At 35.7% G+C, this 23,723-nt stretch overlaps 1 protein-coding gene across 2 annotated transcripts in view; it reads left to right on the top strand.

Moving 5' to 3' along the window:
• LRBA (LPS responsive beige-like anchor protein) overlaps positions 1 to 23,723 on the top strand; it is a 767,039-nt gene that overhangs the window by 238,761 nt on the left and 504,555 nt on the right. The gene's annotated exons all lie outside the window — the stretch shown is intronic.

The following is a 23,723-nucleotide window of genomic DNA, read 5'->3' as shown; positions in this document are numbered from 1 at the left end:
GCGTCATGAAATGACTCTGATGCCTAAGTCCAGGGGTTTTCACTAAAATCTGTAGTGTTTTTATGTTTGTTTGTTTGTTTGTTTGTTTGTTTTCTTTTTTTTTTTTTTTTGCGGTATGTGGGCCTCTCACTGTTGTGGCCTCTCCCGTTGCGGAGCACAGGCTCCGGATGCGCAGGCCCAGCGGCCATGGCTCACGGGCCCAGCCGCTCCGCGGCATATGGGATCCTCCCAGACCGGGGCACGAACCCGTATCCCCTGCATCGGCAGGCGGACTCTTAACCACTGCGCCACCAGGGAGGCCCTGTTTGTTTGTTTTTTAAGTATAATTTGTATATAAGGCATTTCCTAAAGTTAGTAGACAACAAAAATCTATGTTGATGATCCTTAACCCTGAGAAGCGAGGGAGAATGGAATGCTGGTAGCAAATTCACCCAGGTATATTTAGGAAGATTCATTAAATTAATAGATGGGAGAGGAATTTACTCTTCTTCTGATATGGTCTGAAGAACTCTATCTTTGACATGTACAGATATTTTTGACATAAGAACATATAAAAATCTTCCTGTGCATATATTGTGTAATAAAAAACTCATTTAATATGTGGTTTTTTTTCTTTTACTATAAATTAGATTAAAAATAGTTCTAAATCCTATTAACTCTTATTAATCTTCATTTCTTTGCTTAGATGCCCCCAACATTGGATTATAAGTTGTGAATACACCAATTTAGAGAACTCCATCTTAGAGTTAAATTTACAGAGATGAGTGCTAAAGAAGAGTTAAATTTATACACATAAGAGCTATTTTCATACTTATGCTATATTATAAGTTTTGTCTCTTTTGTTAGATTGAAAACTCCTTGAAGTCAGGAAGCCATTTCTTTTTTTTTTTTTGTGGTACCTGGGCCTCTCCCTGCTGTGGCCTCTCCTGTTGCAGAGCACAGGCTCCGGATGTGTATGCCCAGCGGCCATGGCTCATGGGCCCAGCCGCTCTGCGGCATGTGGGATCTTCCCAGACCAGGGCTCAAACCCATGTCCCCTGCATCGGCAGGCGGACGCTCAACCAGTGCGCCACCAGGGAAGCCCCAGGAAGCCATTTCTTAATTGTCCATTTTGTCTACATTGTTTATTAGTGTCAGATTATAATAAAATAATCATTTAATAGATATTTGTTGAATAAATCAATATATTTACCTTATTTAAGTAAAGTTCCCTTTAAAATTAATTATTGAGTTTTTGATTCATTAAAAAGTATTTATTTTAGTTAAGGAACAGACACCATTCTATTTAATACTTTTATTTCTTCTATTCAATTTTATCTTAATCTGAAAGGCAATTTAGCCCTTATATCGAGGCTTCAAACCCTAATTCTGAACTCTTACCCTATGCTTACTTAAATGTTTTAAAGTAAAAAAAATGATACATATTAAATCCCTTTCACCTGATTAGCTTTGGGTCTCAAAAAGATCCATTAAGAGTCACAAAAGGACCTGTTAAAAGTCTCAACTGATGACCTCTTATGAAGAAACCACTTTGTGCATGTAGATTTTCCTCTTTCTGTAGAATTATTTCTATCACGTTTAAGTCACTAGCTTCAAATAACTCAGCATTCATTTCAGGCACCACAGCTTCTGCTAACAAAGGGAATATGACAAATGTTGAACCTCTGGCTCTTAAAAATGATGTTTACCCAAATATTTTAGCACATTGTACGTGAAGGTTTCTTAAGAGAGACAAATCTATATCTGAGTAGAAAGATTGCTAAAAGTGCTTGCATGGCAGCAACTTTGCAAAATGTATTAAATGTTTAAATTTACACTTTGATATGCTGTCAATAAATCATTCAACTTTCTTTGTAACCAGCCTTCCTTTTTCCAATGTAAATGGGACTTTAGGGGCAATTGGATTCTTTCAGATGAGTTTATATGTAGCATGGTCCAACTAGGATCAGTATAATTTAATATTTCAACCTTTTCTCAATGTTACCCCTCCTTTTATTTTATTTTGGATGCCTGTATTCCTCATCCTTAGAATATATTTATAGAAAATTAGTGAATGTAAATTGATTGTCTCTGATTTGTTATTGTCAGTGCTTATGGCCTTATGATTGCGAATGGATGAGAATCAATATGGTAATGATTAACATTGGGTTCAAAAAAGTAGGCTTGCAGTACAATCACCTATTTTTATCTTAGAGCTGCTGTGAATGCTTTGTCCTTATAATGTACAAAGGCTGTGAGCATAGGTGTTCAGTGCTCAGAATTAACTTAATTTTGTGTGCAATCAAAATATTTGACCTTTTGAGAAGGAACTAGAGACCTTTGAAGAAGCATGATGGGAAGTCTGTGGGAGTTGGAGAGGGTAGTTTAAGATTCAAGCTATGTTAACTGATCATGAACATCTTAAATGCACTAACAGTTGTGAAGCATTTGAAACCAGCTTAATAACTGCACTTTATGCTAATATGGAAAAAAAATTTATAGTTTTACTTGATTCAGATTTTTATAACTTGCTTTTATAAGGTGGACTCATTTGTCTTTAAACAATAGCAAAAACATTAAAAACAAATCAGACTGAATTACTGCATTTCACTTTTAAAAAATAAAATATTTAGCTTGATGGATTAGTGAACATTAATTGATCTTTATTTGAATCTGGATGCAGACCTTTCCAGTATTAATTTAAAGTGCTTTGTAACCAAAGAGAAGCATAATTTAACTTTAGCGCAGGATTTATTCTGAAATACAGGCATCCTGTTGATTCACTAGCGCACTAGGATTTAGAAAACAACACCTTTTAAGGTAAATTTTGTGGAACTGGCAGTACACCCTGTGGCTTGGCAGTCTAGTCAGAAGGATGATACCATGCTGACTATATAACTAGATCTTTGAACGTTATTCTCAAGGGTGGTAAATGCAAAACAAAGTAATATCAACTGGCACTTAATTCTGCAAGTTCCCTGCTGATTGGGGTGTTCAGAGAAATGGAACTCTTCCTGACAGGAAGTCAGCCTATGAGTATGGAGACATCTGAAAATAAAGTGTGCTTTAATTTGGCACCCCACCGTTTTACAGCTGGTCTTTTAAATTGGGATTAGGCAGCTAGTTAGAAGAAAAGGGGAATAGTGAATGGAAATATTCTAAGCATAGTGTTTTCCTTTGGTTTTAACATAATTATGATTACAGCTGGGTTTCTGTGTTTCTCAGCTTTTACTGCTTATTGTTTGGTTTTGCTTAGTCCTTGCTTTTTTTTCTATTACCTCAAATTAATCCACTGAAGTTAAAGTATTACAAAAAGGCTAGATTAAAAGCGTAAAGCTTGAGGTTGTCTTTGTTTTTGTACCAAACTCTCTGATAACTTTTTTCATAAATAGTATATAATTTAATAGTTTTTAAGCAGAGTAATCAGAGTTCTTAGGATCTAGATTTAAGTTTTGCTGTCAATTTTAAAGTGTTTACACTATTTGCCTGAGTTGACTGAGTTTAGTACTTTAGTACAGTTAGAATATAATAGCATTACGTATACATATATATATATAAAACACAGTATAGTTTAGGGAGGGACAATTATTATATATAAGTAGTTACCCATATATTCCATATGTTATGCATCTTTTAGTCAGGCAGCTGTTTTTAGTCAAGTTGCCATTTTATAATATGAGCTTCCAGAAGCATGCATGCAATTTTAACAAAACCTGAAGTTTGCACTTTGATTTAGGCCTGAATAAAGCAAGAATCAGAAGCCTGAAGGCTATTTGTTTTTCTAGTAGTTACTTCCTCAGTTGCTGGAGATGGACTTTGTAGAGGTGGCTGTTGTCTCCATCATGGGTAACAAAAGGAGAAAGGGAAAAGTCACTTTGGAAAGGATCTTAGGAAGAGACTGAGGTCAGGAAAATGCTGTGATGATAGATTTTTGAATTTTTTTTTTTTTTTTTTTTTTTTTGCGGTATGCGGGCCTCTCACTGCTGCGGCCTCCCCCGCTGCGGAGCACAGGCTCCGGACGCGCAGGCTCCGGACGCGCAGGCTCAGCGGCCATGGCCCACGGGCCCAGCCGCCCCGCGGCACATGGGACCCTCCCAGACCGGGGCACGAACCCGTATCCCCTGCATCGGCAGGCGGACCCCCAACCACTTGCGCCACCAGGGAGGCCCTAGATTTTTGAATTTTAATAAATGTTTTTCCCTCTACCACTTGTTAACTCTGTAAACATGGGCAAATCACTTCACTTGCTTGAGACTCGGTTTCTTATTGAGTGAAATGGGTGTAATAAAGATTATATTAGATAATATATGTAAAAGGATGTAGAACAGTCCATAGAGCAAAGTAGGTTGTAAATTAGTTATTAGTTTCTGAATCTAAGTGTTTTTAACAGCACACAAAATCCTCTCTTTATTCAGTATTTTTAGTGCCTCTTGTTTTCATGAAATTAGATTTTTCATATCTTTGCTTTAGTCCACCATTATTTTCTGCAGTGTCTCTTTCATTATTTTCTCTTCTTTCTGTGATTATATGCCCAGTCTAGTCCATTTTCATCTCAAACCATACATTATTAGATCTAGGAGATATCCCATAAATTTGCAGTTTGGGGCCATTTTCATGTAGGCAAGGTTGATGGTTAACATTCATATTTTCCATAGGCTTCCAAAGGTGATCCCACTGTTTCCCGTGCTAGCTATAGTGATCACTCCTTTGGAAGTCAATAAAGTATACCTGAATACAAGTGAGATGGATGTCATTTTAGGGATTAGTACTCCAGTGATTTTCTTAAAGATGTCTTCTGTATATTTCAGTGCTTTTTTATTTATACTGCATTACTTTCAACACACCTCCTGTGTTACCATAGTTGAGAAATGCTTTTATAACAGTTAACCTAGGTCGCTGATTATCAACCTTTTTTTTTTTTTTTTTTTTTTTTCTGGCCAGATACATCATCATTAACAGTTGCTCATTATGATGAGTCTCACCCTGAGTGCTGTCAGAATCGGGGAGACAGGCAGGGACAAAAGGAGGTATCATTTAAAAAATGTCTCCGTAAAGAATCAGAAATTCTGACCTAGCTTATTCCTGAATTAGAGAAATGGCCTTTTCCTTTGTGTTGATTTTTACCTCTTTCAGTACGTACTAACAGGTTTACTTTCCTACAGGAGTCTCTTTGTATTTCCTTTCCAAGAGAAGCTGCAGTTTACTGTCTTATCAAATTCACACCCCACTGCCTTATTTTAAAGCTCTCTAATATCTATTTTATTTTAGTTTACACTTATTTCTCTGCTGCCTTGTAAGTAGCATTCAGGTATTTGACATATGTGTTATATGTATCATGTCATTTTCTGGGTATTTTACCAGAAAAATCAAACTGCCTAAACCCAAATCTTTTCTGACATTCTTCTGACATCTTCCTTTCCACAAGGTGCTTTTACATATAGTGAGTATGAAAATGCATGGCAATATCCTAAATACTGGATGCATAGGGCATTCTTTTTGATAAGAATTATGTTTTTTTTTTTTTTTTTTTTTTTTTTTTTGCGGTACATGGGCCTCTCACTGTTGTGGCCTCTCCCGTTGCGGAGCACAGGCTCCGGACGCGCAGGCTCCGGACGCGCAGGCTCAGCGGCCATGGCTCACGGGCCCAGCCGCTCCGCGGCATATGGGATCCTCCCAGACCGGGGCACGAACCCGTATCCCCTGCATCGGCAGGCGGACTCTCAACCACTGCGCCACCAGGGAGGCCCGAATTATGTATTTTTGAAAAATTTTTGTTGGAATCTCAAGTTTTCATTCGACATTCAGTTAAAACAGTGGAATTGTCTTGTTCGGTCTGTTGATTTGTCATTGTTATTCTTATTATCAGATACTACATAATTGAGAGCAAACTTAAGTCTGGTTTCTTATTGTTCTTTTTTCAGAGGGGAGGTGGTCTATTCCTTTACCTAAGAAAGCTTACAGCTTTGCTTAATCTTTCAGAGTTGTGTCCTATTTATATGTATTGAAAAGATTCATTGTTGTTTTATAGCACTAATTTGTAGCTTAGTTTGTGAGCCTAGGTTTCTATTTTTCTGGTACTGTAAGTTAAGGAATAAAAAAGGAGTTTGATCATTGGCAGTGAGAAAGTAAAACAACGGGAAAGGTTTTTACAAAGAAGCTTTCTAATTCTTTTAGTGTCTTAACCAAGTCTGAATTGCTGCCTTACTTATTGGGACATTTGGCAGTGCTGTCATTGGTTTTCTGCTAATTATCAGGAGTTGTTCTTAATGGTATCTGCTTGTTACCTGTATCTTCTCTCTCAGCTGCCCAGATCTGAGTTTCTTGTAGCCTGGTAGCTGAATTTCTGGAACTGAAAACAAAACCAGTCACAACTCAGTCACTGTTAGAACCAACACCTGTAGCACAAGTTAACTTGCTTAAAAACTTCTCCAACTCTTGCCACAATATACTAATTTTTAAAAAATGCTTTTATTTCTTTTGAATCTTTTGAATTTTGTTGAACTTTGTAGTAAAGTTCACTTTTGTTCAACTAGCTCTTTCTGTTCTTTTAATTTGGTTTCTCTAGTACGATAGGCTGAAAAATGGCTCCCCAAAAGATATCCATGTCAAATCTCTGGAACCTATGAATGTTACCTTATTTGGAAAGAGGGTTTTTGTGTGATTATGTTAAGGATTTTGACATAAGGGATACTCCTGCATTATTTGGATGGGCCCTACATGCTGTTATATGTATCCTTATGACAGAGAGTCAGAGGGAGATTAGAGATAGGTACCCAGAGGAGGAGGCAGTATGATGATGGAGCAGAGAGCAGTGTGGTCACAAGCCAAAGAGTGCTGACAGCCACTAGAAGCTTGGGAGAGGCAAGGAGCAGATTTTCCCCTAGAGCCTCCAGGAGAAGACCAGCTTTTGATTTTGGCTCAGTGAAACTCATTTTGGACTTCTAGCCTCCAGAACTGTGAGAGAACAGACTTCTAGTAATTTAAGCCACCAAGTTTGTGACGATTTGTTATAGCAGCCACAACAAGTGAGTAATCTATCTAGTGAGTGTTCTTGGTACCATGCTCCTCCCTCCTTCGCCTAACAGTGTTAAATTATGGTCTCTTTAACAAACATTTGAATGTTTGCTATAAGGGAAATTGAGTCAGGTACTGTTGAGAACCCCAAGAGATAGGCATCGCTACCTTTAAAGAATTTTACTCTAGTTGAGACATATTCCAATTTGTAAAGTTATTGACCCAGAAAAAAAAGGCAAAAATAAGCTAGTATTGCATATATATTTCTAATGGAGATAAAATTGATATGAATAAAATACTGCCAGAGAGATGCACCACTGATTATTTGTGCAGCAAAACCAGGTTATCAAGTATTTCATGTCACTATTTTAGTTATGTTGTAGGTCAAAATGACCTACATGGTAATGTTTATCTATAACATGTTTTAGGACTTTTGCATTAAAGTTTATACCAACTAATATCTCATTAGGTACATTGATAAATATTTGAAAGAATTATGGAATCATTCTGGACTGAAAGGTCTTACTCCTCTTCATTGGGAAAGTCCTTAAGCATACTGTGATTGGCTATAGCTTGTGGCTGTTGACAACTATAACATACTACTGCAGCACGTAATGTGTGTGTCTTAGGTAGTATACTGTAAAATTAGGACCAAAGCTTTATTGGTAGATGTAGTATGAAGTTTGGAAAAATTTGATTCTGAAGATAGAATTTCATAGCATAAACATAAATGATACTTTATTTTCTCCTAATGAATACATTTCACAGTTATTTACTTTTCATTTGATGTAAATTTTTGAATACTGAAATTAAATCTCACTTTGTATTAACATTAAGAATTTATTCAATGAGCACATAGTGTCAGTTTACAGTGGTCACTGTTCAGAGTGGTAGACTCCAAATGGTTAAGCAGCAGGGGAGTTTTCTGCTTTTAGTTAAAAACTGCTGTTTTCTATATGCCTTATTTACTACATTTTAAATTCTTAATGTTGTGTGCTGTGGGATTGGGCAATGCAAAAGTCAGCAGAAAGAGTCTGGTTTTTTCATCTAGAGCTATTACTTGCTGTACAATAATAAAGGCACTATTTTATTGGGTTACTTGTAATTAACTTCAGCACTAGGCATTCATATAAATCATTCGTAATCTGTTTTCTTTAGATTTTTATTCTTTTAAACTGGTTTAATGTACTTGCTTTCTGTTATCTTTTTACATATGGATGGAGGTTGTAATTGCTTTTTGGAATTAGGTTGTCAGAAACCAACATATATGTGAATTCAAGAAATGACTGAGGCAAGCTAATGAATTTTATATAACATTTTATAGAGATTTGTTACTGAAGTATTCTCTAGTAGTATTTGTTTTGTTGCAAATTTAATAAATAACCATACTCTCAAGTTAAAAAGTGTCTACACTTTTTTTATACTATTTAGAACTTTAAAATGGCAACAATTATTAATTAGAAAATATATTTACTCTGTTTTTCAAAATCCTGAGATAGCAGACATGAAATTTCTTTGAACACTTGTCTGTCAATTTATTGACATTCTTCTTTTAATTTTAAACATTTGAATCTTCATATATTTTCCATAATATTATCTGATAAATGCCATTTCATAGATTAACTAGTATGTAATTTACATTATTTTGTGTTTACAACTTTTTTATGATTATTAGTTTAAAAGTGAGTGAAAATAAAGTAGAGGGAGCCTTTTTGAATTAAAAAAAAGAGGCATCTCTAAAGAAACACATATGTATGTCTGGCTGAGTTTAAGTAACAGTATGTATTATTGAAAATTAATATTAGAAAAAAAACCTTTGTCTCTAAAATTACCTTCATTTTATAAATGTTTACAGTGATCTGTAGAAAGAGTTTAGAGGTATAGGTAGTTTTATTCTCTCCCAGGACACCAAAAGCTTGACTTGATGATCCCTATAAAAGGAATGGTAGGTGTATTGAGGTGGGGGATGGGAGGCATGAAGAATGTACCCATGTCCTGAAAGTAGTGCTTTTAAAAATAATTCAGTTGGTAAATACTTTTTATTGTAGCTGAGTACATGAGGTGGTTTAAAAATCTTTTTAAAATAAGTAGCTGTTTTATATAGTTTTAATGGAAGTCTTTCATGTTTCCTCTCCAGCGGTCCCTAATGAACGCTCCTTGTAATTTCAGTGCAGGCTTTGAGATTCCCTAAAGACTTGACTTCAGACCTCAAAGGGCAGCAATTGCCACATGTCTGGAGAACTGGAGTTGCCAAACAGACTGCCCATGTACTAATAGGACACATTTATATAGCTCCTGAATGTGAAGCACTGATATAAGCTTAATGATGATCGTCTGTTGAGAGCTTGTTGCTAGAAAGGGTTAGAGCAACTTTTGTCACCTTTATTGAAATCAAGCGTTCTTTATTGATTAGTGAAAGATCTTGACTATATTGACGCCAGTTTGGAAGTTATTTGAAAGATCATTGTTGACTGGAGAACATGTTTTTTTCTGAAAAAGTTTAAAAACAGATTTTTAAAGAAACTTGAAAATATATTAATTTTAATGTATGCTTAAACACAACACCAGGGGATTATTGTTTTTTTGATTATTTACAAACAATTTAAAACTATATAGTAATCACATACTTGATTGCATGGTTATCTCAACTTTTTGGATTGTTAAATCCTTGTATTATTTATTTTGTCAATCCTATAAATAGTTACTTTCTCATTATTCAATTCCTTCCACATAGTAAATATTCAAAAGCATTTGTTAAATAAGGAGTTATGAAACTGAACCATTTGCTAATCCAACTTTAATAGAAGTTTTATGTCTTTTCTCTCTCTTTATTTTGTAGTTATCTGTGTATATATTTTATTTATAAACTGAGCCATAATACTTGTACAAACTAGGTGTACAACTTAGATGTACATGTTCACAAAAATCATCAAAATGAAAACTTGCCAAAAGGTAAAATGTTATTTTGATATTTCATGTAACGATTTGTTTTACCCTCTACAGAGACAATGGAATAAAACCTGTTCTTTACTCTTATGCTATAGTCTTTCCTGGTATGTGGTTCCTCAAGTTTCTGTTAGATATGCTGTTGAGAGAGTGCTGACACAAAGTGCAAACACTGCTGAAAAGTTCTTGATAGTTTACTTTGAGCACTTAAGATTACTATATCATGACTGTGAACCAGTTTTCTCTGGTTTTGACCTTTAGTCCTGCGCATAATGTGGTTCTCAATTTTGTGTTAATACGTTCCCTTCCTCATTTGAGCTCTCCTTTGTGGCCTACTCCCTTGACTCCTAATAGTGTTTCTGACATGTATTTAGGTACTTGGATCTATATCCAACCAATTTGATTTATTTTACAAAGGCATAGATAACTGTAACATCTTAAAATATTAATATTGATATTTCATTGAAGAGCAGAAGCCTTTAAATTTTTAACTTTTTATAAGAAAAGTGAAATAATTTGATATGAGTTTAGGTTTTTGTTAACAAATTATTCTTCATTCCATTTTTAAATTATGTTTGGATCCTTAGGTCAATACTTAAAAAAAAGGAGAATATTTTATTACCAGTAGCAATGAAGTTAATTTTATTTGGTAGGATGTAAAATACTAACTTTAAAAAAAATAAAAATTCTTAATAGTTTATGATACATTTACATTTTCATAGTTTTTTTTTTAGCATCTGTATTGGAGTATAATTGCTTTACAATGGTGTGTTAGTTTCTGCTTTATAACAAAGTGAATCAGTTATATATATACATATGTTCCCATATCTCTTCCCTCTTGAGTCTCCCTCCCTCCCACCCTCCCTATCCCACTCCACTAGGTGGTCACAAAGCACCGAGCTGATCTCCCTGTGCTATGCGGCTGCTTCCCACTAGCTATCTGTTTTACGTTTGATAGTGTATATATGTCCATGCCACTCTCTCATTTTGTCCCAGCTTACCCTTCCTCCTCCCCATATCCTCAAGTCCATTCTCTAGTAGGTCTGTGTCTTTATTTCTGTCTTGCCCGTAGGTTCTTCAGAACTTTTTTTTTTATATTCCATATATGTGTGTTAGCATATGGCATTTGTTTTTCTCTTTCTGACTTACTTCACTCTGTATGACACACTCTAGGTCCATCTACCTCACTACAAATAACTCAATTTCGTTTCTTTTTATGGCTGAGTAATATTCCATTGTATATATGTGCCACATCTTCTTTATCCATTCATCTGTCGATGGACACTTAGGTTGCTTCCATGTCCTGGCTATTGTAAATAGAGCTGCAATGAATATTTTGGTACATGACTCATTTTGGATGGTTTTCTCCGGGTATAGGCCCAGTAGTGGGATTGCTGGGTCGTATGGTAGTTCTATTTTTAGTTTTTTAAGGAACCTTCATACTGTTCTCCATAGTGGCTGTATCAATTAACATTCCCACCAACAGTGTAAGAGGGTTTCCTTTTCTTCACACCCCCTCCAGCATTTCTTGTTTGTGGATTTTTTGATAATGGCCATTCTGACTGGTATGAGATGATACCTCACTGTAGTTTTGATTTGCATTTCTCTAATGATTAGTGATGCTGAGTATCCTTTCATGTGTTTGTTGGCAATCTGTATATGTTCTTTGGAGAAATGTCTGTTTAGGTCTTCTGCCTATTTTTGGATTGGGTTGTTTGTTTTTTGATATTTAGCTGCATGAGCTGCTCGTAAATTTTGGAGATTAATCCTTTGTCAATTTCTGCATTTGCAAATATTTTCTCCCATTCTGAGGGTTGTCTTTTCATCTTATTTATAGTTTCCTTTGCTGTGCAAAAGCTTTTAAGTTTCATTAGGTCCCATTTGTTTATTTTTGTTTTTATTTCCATTTCTCTAGAAGGTGGGTCAAAAAGGATTTTGCTGTGATTTATGTCAGACAGTGTTCTGCGTATGTTTTCCTCTAAGAAATTTATAGTCTCTGGCCTTACATTTAGGTCTTTAATCCATTTTTATTTTATTTTGGTGTATGGTGTTAGGAAGTTTTCTCTTTTTTTTTTTTTTTGCAGTACGTGGGCCTCTCACTGCTGTGGCCTCTCCCGCCACAGAGCACAGGCTCCGGACACGCAGGCCCAGCAGCCCTGGCTCACGGGCCCAGATGCTCTGCGGCACATGGGATCTTCCCGGACCGGGGCATGAACCTGTGTCCCCTGCATCGGCAGGCGGACTCTCAACAACTGCGCCACCAGGGAAGCCCTAGGAAGTTTTCTAATTTCATTGTTTCACGTGTAGCTGTTCATTTTTCCCAGCACTGCTTATTGAAGAGGCTGTCTTTTTCCATTTGTATATTCTTGCCTCAATTATCAAAGTTAAGGTGACCGTATGTGTGTGGGTTTATTTCTGGGCTTTCTATCCTGTTCCGTTGATCTGTATTTCTCTTTTTGTGCCAGTAACATACGGTCTTGATTGCTGTAGCTTTGTAGTGTAGTCTGAAGTCTGGGAGCCTGATTCCTGCAGCTCCATTTTTCTTTCTCAAGACTGCTTTGGCGCAGCCGCATAGCACAGAGAGATCAGCTCGGTGCTTTGTGACCGCCTGGAGGGGTGGGATAGGAAGGTTGGGAGGGAGACGCAAGAGGGAGGGGATATGGAAACATATGTATATGTATAACTGATTCATTTTGTTATAAAGCAGAAACTAACACACCATTGTTAAGCAATTATACTCCAATAAAGATATATATATAAAAAAAGATTGCTTTGGCTATTCAGGGTCTTTTGTGTTTCCATACAAATTGTGAAATTTTTCGTTCTGGTTCTGTGGAAAATGCCATTGGTAGTTTGATAGGCAGTAGTTTGAATCTGTAGATTGCTTTGGGTAGTATAGTCATTTTCACAGTGTTGATTTTTCCAATCTAAAAACATGGTGTATCTCTCCATCTGTTTGTATCATCTTTAATTTCTTTCATAGTGTCTTACAGTTTTCTGCATACAGGTCTTTTGTCTCCTTAGATAGGTTATTCCTAGGTATTTTATTCTTTTTGTTCCAGTGGTAAATGGGAGTGTTTCCTTAATTTCTCTTTCAGATTTTTTGTTGTTAATGTATAGGAATGTAAGAGATTTCTGTGCATTAATTTTGTATCCTGTTACTTTATGAAATGCATTGATTAGCTCTAGTAGTTTTCTGGTAGCATCTTCAGGATTCTCTATGTATAGTATCATGTCATCTGCAAACAGTGACAGCTTTACTTCTTTTCCAATTTGGTTTCTTTTTATTTCTTTTTCTTTTCCAATTGCTGTGGCTAAAACTTCCAAAACTATGTTGAAGAATAGTGGTGAAAGTGGGCAACCTTGTCTTGTTCCTGATCTTAGTGGAAATGGTTTCAGTTTGTCACCATTGATAACGATATTGGCTGTGGGTTTGTCATATATGGCCTTTATTATACTGAGGTAAGTTCCCTCTATGCCTACTTTCTAGAGGGTTTATATCATAAATGGGTGTTGAATTTTGTTGAAAGCTTTTACTGCATCTATTGAGATGACCATATGGTTTTTCTTGTTCAATTTATTAATATGGTGTATCACATCAATTGATTTGTGTATATTGAGGAATCCTTGCATTCCTGGGATAAATCCCACTTGATCATGGTGTATGATCCTTCTAATGTGCTGTTGGATTCTGTTTGCTAGTATTTTGTTGAGGATTTTTGCATCTATGTTCATCAGTGATATTGGCCTGTAGTTTTCTTTCTTTGTGACATCCTTGCCTGGTTTTGGTATCAGGGTGATGGTGGCCTCGTAGAATGAGTTTGGGAGTGTTCCTCCCTCTGCTATATTTTAGAAGAGTTTGAGAAGGTTAGGTGTTAGCTCTTCTTTAAATGTTTGATAAAATTCACCTGTGAAGCCATCTGGTCTTGGGCTTTTGTTTGTTGGAAGATTTTTAATCACAGTCTCAATTTCAGTGTTTGTGATTGGTCTGTTTATATTTTCGATTTCTCCCTGGTTCAGTCTCGCAATGTTGTGCTTTTCTAAATATGTGTCCATTTCTTCCAGGTTGTCCATTTCATTGGTATGTATTTGCTTGTAGTAATATCTCATGATCCTTTGTATTTCTGCAGTGTCAGTTGTTACTTCTTCTTTTTCATTTCTAATTCTATTGATTTGAGTCTTCTCTTTTTTCTTAATGAGTCTGGCTAATGGTTTTTCAATTTTCTTTATCTTCTCAAAGAACCAGCTTTTAGTTTATTGATCTTTGCTGTTGTTTCCTTCATTTCTTTTTCATTTATTTCTGATCTGATCTATAAGATTTCTTTCCTTCTGCTGACTTCGGGGTTTTTTTGTTCTTCTTTCTCTAATTGCTTTATATGTAAGGTTAGGTTGTTTATTTGAGATGCTTCTTGTTTCTTAAGGTAGGAATGTAGTGCTATAAACTTCCCTCTTAGAACTGCTTTTGCTGCATCCTGTAGGTTTTGGGTTATCGTCTTTTCATTGTTATTTGTTTCTAGGTATTTTTTTGATTTCCTCTTTGATTTCTTCAGTGATCTCTTGGTTATTTAGTAGTAGTGTTGTTTAGCCTCTATGTGTTTGTATTTTTTACAGATTTTTTCCTGTAATTGATATCTAGTCTCATAGTGCTGTGGTCGGAAAAGATACTTGATACAATTTTAATTTTCTTAAATTTACCAAGGCTTGATTTGTGATCCAAGATATGATCTCCCTGGAAAATGTTTCATGAGCACTTGAGAAGAAAGTGTATTCTGTTGTTTTTGGATGGAATGTCCTATAAATATCAATTAAGTCCATCTTGTTTAATGTATTATTTAAAGCTTGTGTTTCCTTATTTATTTTCATTTTGGTTGATCTGTCCATTGGTGAAAGTGGGGTGTTAAAGTCCCCTACTATGATTTTGTTACTGTCGACTTCCCCTTTTATGGCTGTGAGCATTTGCCTTATGTATTGAGGTGGTCCTATGTTGGGTGCATAAATATTTACAGTTGTTGTATTTTCTTCTTGGATTGATCCCTTGATCATTGTGTAGTGCCCTTCTTTGTCTCTTGTGATAGTCTTTATTTTAAAGTCTATTTTTCTGATATGAGAATTGCTACTCCAGCTTTCTTTTGATTTCCATTTGCATGGAACATCTTTTTCCATCCCGGCACTTCAAGTCTGTATGTGTCCCTAGGTCTGAACTGGGTCACTTGTAGACAGCATAGATATGGGTCTTGTTTTTGTATCCATTCAGCCAGTCTGTGTTTTGGTTGGAGCATTTAATCCATTTACATTTAAGGTAGTTATAGATATATATGTTCTTATTACCATTTTCCTAATTGTTTTGGGTTTGTTATCGTAAGTCTATTCCTTCTCTTGTGTTTCCTGCATAGAGCAGTTCCTTTAGCATTTGTTGTAAAGCTGGTTTGGTGGTGCTGAATTCTCTTAACTTTTGCTTGTCTGTAAAGGTTTTGATTTCTTCGTTGAATCTGAATGAGTTTCTTGCTGGGTAGGGTAATCTTGGTTGTAGGTTTTTCCCTTTTATCACTTTGAATATGTCCTGCCACTACATTTCAGCTTGCAGAGTTTCTGCTGAAAGGTCAGCTGTTAACCTTACATTTTCATGATTTTGATATCAGTGTTTGTGAAACTTGAATGCTTGTTCTATTGTTTAGAGATATTTTAGAATAATTTTGCATAAATACCTATTGTCCAGTTAGAGAAATATTATGTGCATTTTTATTTCTCTTTTCTATTCATTTACTATTCCTCATTTAGAACATATGATTTTTAATATAAATTTTATTTTTTATCAAGGAAAACATATATTATTTCACAGATCTAATAATAGTATAAAACTTAAACTGAAAACAGCAGTTCCCTGCTGCAATTCTTCTTCTCTCCCTTGATTCTTACTTTCTGGAAGGAGCCACATTCAGATCTCTTAGCTTTTGCCTCTGCTAGTTACTTTCATATGTCTAAATGATAGCTATTTCTGGATTTTTCTGTTTTAGATATTATGTAATGTCTTCTATGGAAGATGACTATTGAGTACTTATATTGCTGTCCCTATTCATTTCATGTGCTCTCTTGTTTCCAGGACAGTTATATCATAGTATTTAGTTAAAACCATACCTAGCATTTACATTTTCGTGACAATGTAAATATCTGTGCAGACCAACAAAATGTACCATGCTTACCCAACCACCTTGCCTTTCCTTCCTCCCTCCTTCTTTCCTTCCTTCCTTCCTTCCTCCCTCCCTCCCTCTGTCTCTCTCTCCCTCTCTCCCTCCCACTTGTTTGTCTCTCTTTCATTCTTTCTCCTGGAATTAGTAATTTCCTACTTTTTTGGTTAATTTTAATTTCTGTGTACCCACCACAAATTTATTTCTGAATTTTCCACTGAAATCATATAACTTCTACCAGTGTAATGAACACACTTGGTATCTATTGGTTCAGTTATTTTTCTTGGAGATACAGTACCTGGAGTTCTCTGTTTTCTTGTTCTCGCCTGGATTGGTTACTCCTTAGTTGTGTAGAAAGGTGTCATCTGGAGGCTTCTTTTATCATCAACCTAGATGTTTCTTTCTCCCTCTTATGCTATAGTGTCTGTTTCCTGTGTCCTATAGTGGCCTTCTTTTATGAAAGATACACTGATTCAGCATTTATTGATCACTTATTCTGTATGTGCTGGTCATTGTCTTAGCACAGGAAATAGGAGAGAATAAAACAAAGAGAAAAGCAAAAAAGAAATCTAATTGGCAGTAAGTATGCCATGGAACAATTAAAGCAGAACTGGGATGGAGGATGATAGTGGGGTTTCTGTATTAATTTTGATGAGGCATGTCCTTTGTAATTTCTGAAAGAAGAATGCATAACGGTAGAATTTTTTAGACCTCACTTGTCTGAAAATGTCTTTTTTTTTTTTTAACCTTTATATGTGACTGGTGGCTTGTTGGGATATTAGTATTACAGGCTGAAAATTGTAATCTTTCCAATTATTTTTTTCTCTGTGAGAGCTTTTAGTATTTTTATTATTTTAAAAAGTGTTTGTTGTTACTGGATTGTACCTTGATGTGTGTGGATCTTTTAAAATCCATTGTCTTTGACATTTAATGTAAACTTTTTCAGTCTGAAAAAGTATGTACTTATGTTCAGAGAAGTTTTCTTGAATTATATCTATGGGAATTTCTTTCTCTGTATTCTCATTTCTGTTTCTAGAACTCCTTTTGGTTAGATGTTGAACTGTCTGGATTAATTATCTAATTTTCACATCCATTCTCACCTGTTTTTCCTTCATTTTATCTTTTGTTTTATTCTCCTAAGAGGCTTCTTCAACATCTTCCAGTAGTTCTTTCAAAATTTTTGTTTGTTATTATACTCTTAATTTCTAATAGCATTTTCTAGTTTTCTGAGGTTTTCACGGGAGATGGGAGGGGAGAGCTGGATGGTTAATTTTATGTCAACTTGACTATGTCATGGGGTATCCAGATATTTGGTCAGACATTATTCCGAGAGTTTCTGAATGAGATTAACATTTAAATTGGAAGGCTTTGTAAAGCAGGTTGTCCTTCCTGTTGTGGATGGGCCTCATCCAATCAGTTGAAGGCCTGACTAGCGCAAAAAGGCTGAGCATACCCTGAGTAGAGAGAATTCTACTTGCTCGACTGCCTTCGAACTGAGACGTCACTTTTTCCTGCCTTTGTCCTCAAAGTAACATATTGGCTCTTTTTGGGTTTTGAGCCTAGTGCCCTTCAGTCTGGAACTACACCATTCATTTTCCAGATTTTTAGACTTTTTGGAGTGGAGTAGAATTACACCATTGGCTCTCCTGGTTCTGCTGCTTGCTAGCTCGCCCTGCTGAGACTTGTCAGCCTCCATAATTATGTGAGCCACTTTCTTAAAATAAATAAAATACATATCTCTGTCTTGTTGGTTCTGCTTCTCTGGAGGACTCTGTTTTTCATACAACAAATGTCATCTGTTGTGCAAAGAGAGGGTTATCTGGCTCCCCAGATGTCTGGGCTCCAATAAGACAGTCCATTTTACAACTCCTGCTCCAGTTTTTCTTAGAGATTAAAGGAGCTTCCAAAGCCTGTGATCATGGGCACTGCTGAGGGCCACAGACTCTTGGCTTGGAGAACTCTAATACAGAGGCAAAAAGGTACCAGTGAATAAAAAAATATCCCTGCCCTGAATTTTTACATGAAAGTTTTTACCTTTCTGATGGTATTAATTATATTTCCTTTAGTCTTCCTCTCCCTACCCCATTAACAATATTTTTTAATTTGTTAATGTTTTGTCCATTTTTAATAATTATTTTTTTTCCTGCTTGTTTCTTTGGTGTCTGTCATTCATATGAGTCTTTCCTTTAATGTCTAGTGACCCTTTGTGCTCATGTTTAAGTGTATTGTGCAAAAGTCTATGTGCCTATGTATGAGCTGTCTGCTGGTGATGAATGAGCTTTATTTTAAATGTTATCATGGCTTATCCTTTTTCTCAGAGAACACTTCTCTAATATTGCTTGATGTCTCATGGTTCAGTAAGCATACTTTCAAGTTATTTTGTTTTTTACAGTAAGGCTTTTTAAAGTGTTCAGAGGTTTACTCCTCTGGAAAGTAAACTTCTAGTCTCTTACCGTGGTGGGGATGGCCATCGATATGGGGAGAGGAGCTCAGGTTCTGTGTTTTTTATACCAGCTTTTATTCATCTAAACTCTTTTCATCCCTGTCCCTCAGCCATCCATATATGTAATCAGTGCCTTCAATTCTTGGTCTTTCTAAGGGTTTTGTAACAAGCATTTGTCTGCGTCTTCAAGTTATTTCCCTTCAGGTTGTAGAGAATTTTTTTAACCTTCTCTCATTACTCTTATCCTCTCTTTATTATTTTTGTTCTTGTTTTTTGCTCTTTAACCAAAGTCACTTATTTTATTATTATTTTTTTTTTTGCGGTACACGGACCTCTCACTGTTGTGGCCTCTCCCGTCGTGGAGCACAGGCTCCAGACGTGCAGGCTCAGCAGCCATGGCTCACGGGCCCAGCCGCTCCGCGGCATGTGGGATCTTCCCGGACCGGGCACGAACCTGTGTCCCCTGCATCGGCAGGTGGACTCTCAACCACTGCGCCACCAGGGAAGCCCTATACCTTTTTTATTTTAAGAGTAGAACATAGTTTAGTGATTTTCTAGCCCACTAGAATAAAAAAAATTGATATACATTTAATGTCAATATCGATGGCTTGACTAAAAAAGAAAAAAGGTGGCAGCATGGAGTATATGTAGTCTATCTTGTCAGTCTATAGCTTGATTTTATTTGCTTTAGAGCATGGTGATATTTGGGAATTACTTTAAAAATTTAGATAAATTCATGTGCTGTACTCAAGACACTAAAATATGTTGTAGGAGATTATCAGATTTATAGAAAACTGTCAAGTTCACTTTAGGGAAGTTGAAGTTGTATCAAAATATTATAAACTAATATATAGCACATTTATTGGTGCCCTTTTTCTCTGTTTGTTTGTTGATGGTGGGGAAGCATAGAATTAATTTAGTTGATGAAGACTTTTTTTTCTCCCAACCCAAGTTTGGTGGACTTTTACCACTAAAAGCACATGTTTGAAAATTGGTGTAACTCTGTTTATTTACTGGATTTCACTAATACATACTATCTCTGTTGTTGTATGACTTAAGAGCATTAGTAAGCTAAGAGTATATTTTAGTAATAATTGACTAGTCAACAGTTATGGCCTTAGGAAGTGATAGTCAATTAAATACAGCTTAGAACAGGTATGAAATTATTGACTCAGTTTTGTTTTGAGTCCTTCCTCTCTAAAGTGCTGAAATGTGTTTTAAAATTACTTAGCGTGGTTGGATTTGAGGCTTTTAACATGTTTTTCATCAATACCTCTGGGAAGAGAATAACCAAAACCTTTAAATGTACGGTACATTTTGCATTGCTATATGGTTGTAAATACTATGATGAAATATTGAAATGATCATGAGAGACGATAACCATTAAGCTTTTCTTTCAACTGTTAAAACTCACTAAAGGTTATTTTGACCTGTGGTTTGTGAAATTGTTTAGACTAACACCTTCTTTAGTAATTGTCTCAGAAGTGCAGAAAATGCTTTAGGATAGCATGAATCTTCTTTGTAGTTTAGGCGACTTCCTTAAGGATTGTAGTCAGTGTTTTAGTATGGAGAAAGCTTGTTGGCTTTGACTAACAGCTGGCTTTATTAAAACAAATTAATTTCCATTCTCATGGGTTTCAGCTTCTTTTTACCTGGGTTATTAATTCCTATCAGTATATCTTTATGTACCTGGTATGTGATATTTTATTAAATGTTAAATAGTTTATAATTAGGAATGGATTATAGGCAAATTAAAAAAACTGATATCTTTAAAAATTGTGAGATTTTTATAACTACCCAAAGTGTAGGTAAGGTTTGTATTTTCACTTCATTCCTCATTTTGTCTAATTTTTTTAACTGGTGAAAAAGTTTTATTCTAGGTGTTTAGATAGCTGTTACTACAAGTTAAATAATATGAGTTTATAGATGATGTTTGAGAAAACAAGAATCCAAATGTATTAGCAGTCATAAATATGTTTCTGAGCTTTTGTAAGAAAAATTGGACTCTTCCAGTTCTATGTGTATCTTCATGTCTAATTTGTTTTTAATTTAAAAGAAAAAAATTGTGACATACCAATTTAAGTTGAGGTGATAACATTTTTAGATGGTAATGTTTTTATAGTTATAGTAACTTTAATTAGTTTTCTATCTGACCTAAATCATGCTGTTTAAAATCTTTGTGAAATTTACAATCTTTGTGAAATTTAAATTTACATTATCAGTAAAAGTCAGTTTGTATACATAATTGAAAATAAAATCAAAATGATGTTTACCTGTATACTTAAACTTGGAGTGTCTCTACTGTTACCTATGTTTTTCATGTGGGGTTTGAGTTTTGTATGACATAAATATCCCCACCTGTTGCAGTTTTAAATCAGAGAAAATGGATTTGAGAAAAATAATACTAGTAGATACTTTTTAAAATAAAATGTCTGATCTAAAGAATTATATATGGGGTAACCTCTTGCCTTTCTTCCTAGTTTCTTTTTTTGTAGCGAGAAAAGTAACTTTATTTTCTTTTTACTAAATTTAATTTCCCTTTTGAGATTTTTCCCCCAAGTAAGTGATCTAAAGGAAAGCTCAGTTTAAGGTCTTGCCCCCTCATACTCTGGTGCTGTATCAGATTTCCAGGTGGCTTGCTGAGAGTGCTCTGTGTTGGGCATAAGAGCTGAGGAGTGAGATTTTGCTTCTGTTCCTTGACTAGGGCATCCCTCTGTTACCACCCTTTCTGATTCCCTGCTGTCTATCAACAAAGGTCACAGCTGTGTTTTCCTTATCCCCTCAAAGCCTCAGCTATGTGTACATCTTTCTGTGATAATTTTCTGACTCCTCCAAGGGCATGAGTTACTGTGAGGCTGTTTTAGGTCCATCTACCATTAAATCTGTATCTACTCTTCCTGTGCATTACTAGGTTTAGGGCAGCTCTTTGAGTCTTGGCATCTCCCTGTGCCTCTGCCTCGGAAGTGAGGTGTGGAACCTTCTGGACCAGGGTCAAAAAACTTACTTGCAGTTTCTGCTTTTTTCTCTTTTCTTTCTCCGATTTCTGAGAAGAGTGGAGGGTATGACACATCCTCTTCTCTCAGAGATTTACTTCTTCATGGAGTTTGATTGCTTTCCTTTGTATTGTCTGTCTGTTTACTTCATTTTGCTGGAAAGAAAAGGATTTTAAATTAGATGGGTATTTCTATTTATCCTTGACTTGGTTTACCTTAGTGAAAGAAATATAAGATCCCTATTTTGTTGTTTCAGTATGCTGGCAATTGTGAATTTTGAGACTATATATTTTGGACTTATGAGCCACTAATTTCTAAATATTTGTAAGTTGAATCATAAAATCACACATCTTTAAGAATTTTTTTAAGGGGGTATTGAGGGCCTAGAGATGTAGAGTGATCTGTTTATGGACATATCCTGTTAGTGTCATAGTCAGTTTGAGAACATAGATCCCATGACTTCTTGTTCCTCAGCAACACATTGCTTTATCTTCTCACCTAGTCCTAGCCAATTACTACCCTCAAATGTCTGACTGACTTTATATCTACTTTTCATTCTACTGTATATGTTCTGTTAGTATGTTCTTGCTGACACTATTCATGAAATAGAATTCTATAACAAAATTATGGCAAACAGCCATTTCAGTCCTGAGGGCCACCTTGGGTTTTTCAAAACATGAAAGTAATAAATACTGGGGATAAAAAGGAGAAAGTAGCTGTGAAAGGATGCGGCTTAAAACTAAGTCAGAATTTGGCATGACATAGAACAGTCTTCAGGGGTGAAATTACATGGAATTAAAAACTCTTAAAGGTGTTAGATTCAGAATATATGAATACTGCTTATGATAACAGTGGTAAGGTCCCCAGCACTGTCTTTTGTTTTGACCATTATAAAAGGACAAAAAAAAGATTAGTTGAGGGATATTATGTAGGTGGAATATAGGGGCTCTTCAGTTTTAAGGAACATAAAGATTATGTATATATGTCTAGTTCTTTAAAAAATACACGCATGCATTGGCATTTCTCAAATCTAGCTACATTTCAATTCATGGGGGCCCAGCTTTATTGGATTAATGCATATTTTATATCTGTTTTGAGATGAGGATTAAAAAATTCATTTCTGTATATATTACTGGTTAATTTTCTTCTGAGGCTTTTTAAAGAAAATATTTATTTATTTACTTTTTATTTTTGGCTGAGTCAGGTCCTAGTTGGGGCATCAGGGATCTTTCATTGCAGCACCCGGCCTCTTCGTTGAGGCACACGGGCTCTTTGTTGCAGCACGTGGGCTTCTCTCTAGTCGTGTTGCGCGGGCTTGTCTATAGCTGTGGTGCACAGGCTTCAGAGCATGCGGGCTCAGTAGTTGCAGCACGGGGGCTCTCTAGTTGTGGTGCTTGGGCTCCAGAGCACGTGGGGTCTGTAGTTGCCGCACACAGGCTCTCTAATTGTGGGGCACAGGCTTACTTGCCCTGCGGCATGTGGGACCTTAGTTCCCCAGCCAGGGATTGAACCCACGTCCCCTGCATTGGAAGATGGATTCTTAACCCCGGGACCACCAGGGGGCTTTTTAATGGATAACTTATTCATAAAGAATATATTAATAATTTTATACCATCTTTTGCTAATTCATATGCTAGTAAATTACAGTTTTTCAGCTTACAAGTAGTCTAGCCAAATTTACTGATCTCTCGTCTCTTTCTCAATCATTAGTCATCAATTTTTGTAGAATATGCACTATTATTAAGTTTAGGGAGCTACTTAATTCCATCTTCCCCTCTTTTGGGGTGATTCATCTCTTAAAGAAACAAAACCAAAACCTCTGTCCTTGGTCTTCTTTGCTGCCTTCCTTTCAAACTGTTTCAGTTAAATTAGTAGGATATAATGGTACAGAACTAAAAGGGCAAGATAAATATAGATAGGCTCATTTAGTTTATCTAGAATCAAATTGTTGCTAACTTGTTTAGTTTACTTTTTATGTCAACTATTTATGTGTTCATGGGGCTGCATTGGGTAGACAGCATGTTTAACAAAACTTTTCCATTAAGATCTTCTGGAAATTAATTAATTACCATTAAATCAATTTCACTTAAGTATGAAATTGATATGGGTGATGTTCTTCATAATTATTGTTTTAAAGAAATAACCTACCGAGTGAAATTTGTT

This window comes from Mesoplodon densirostris, chromosome 1 (assembly GCF_025265405.1).
Source record: "Mesoplodon densirostris isolate mMesDen1 chromosome 1, mMesDen1 primary haplotype, whole genome shotgun sequence".
NCBI classification, from domain to species: Eukaryota; Metazoa; Chordata; class Mammalia; order Artiodactyla; family Ziphiidae; genus Mesoplodon; species Mesoplodon densirostris.
This window is presented reverse-complemented; position numbering and strand designations above follow the sequence as displayed.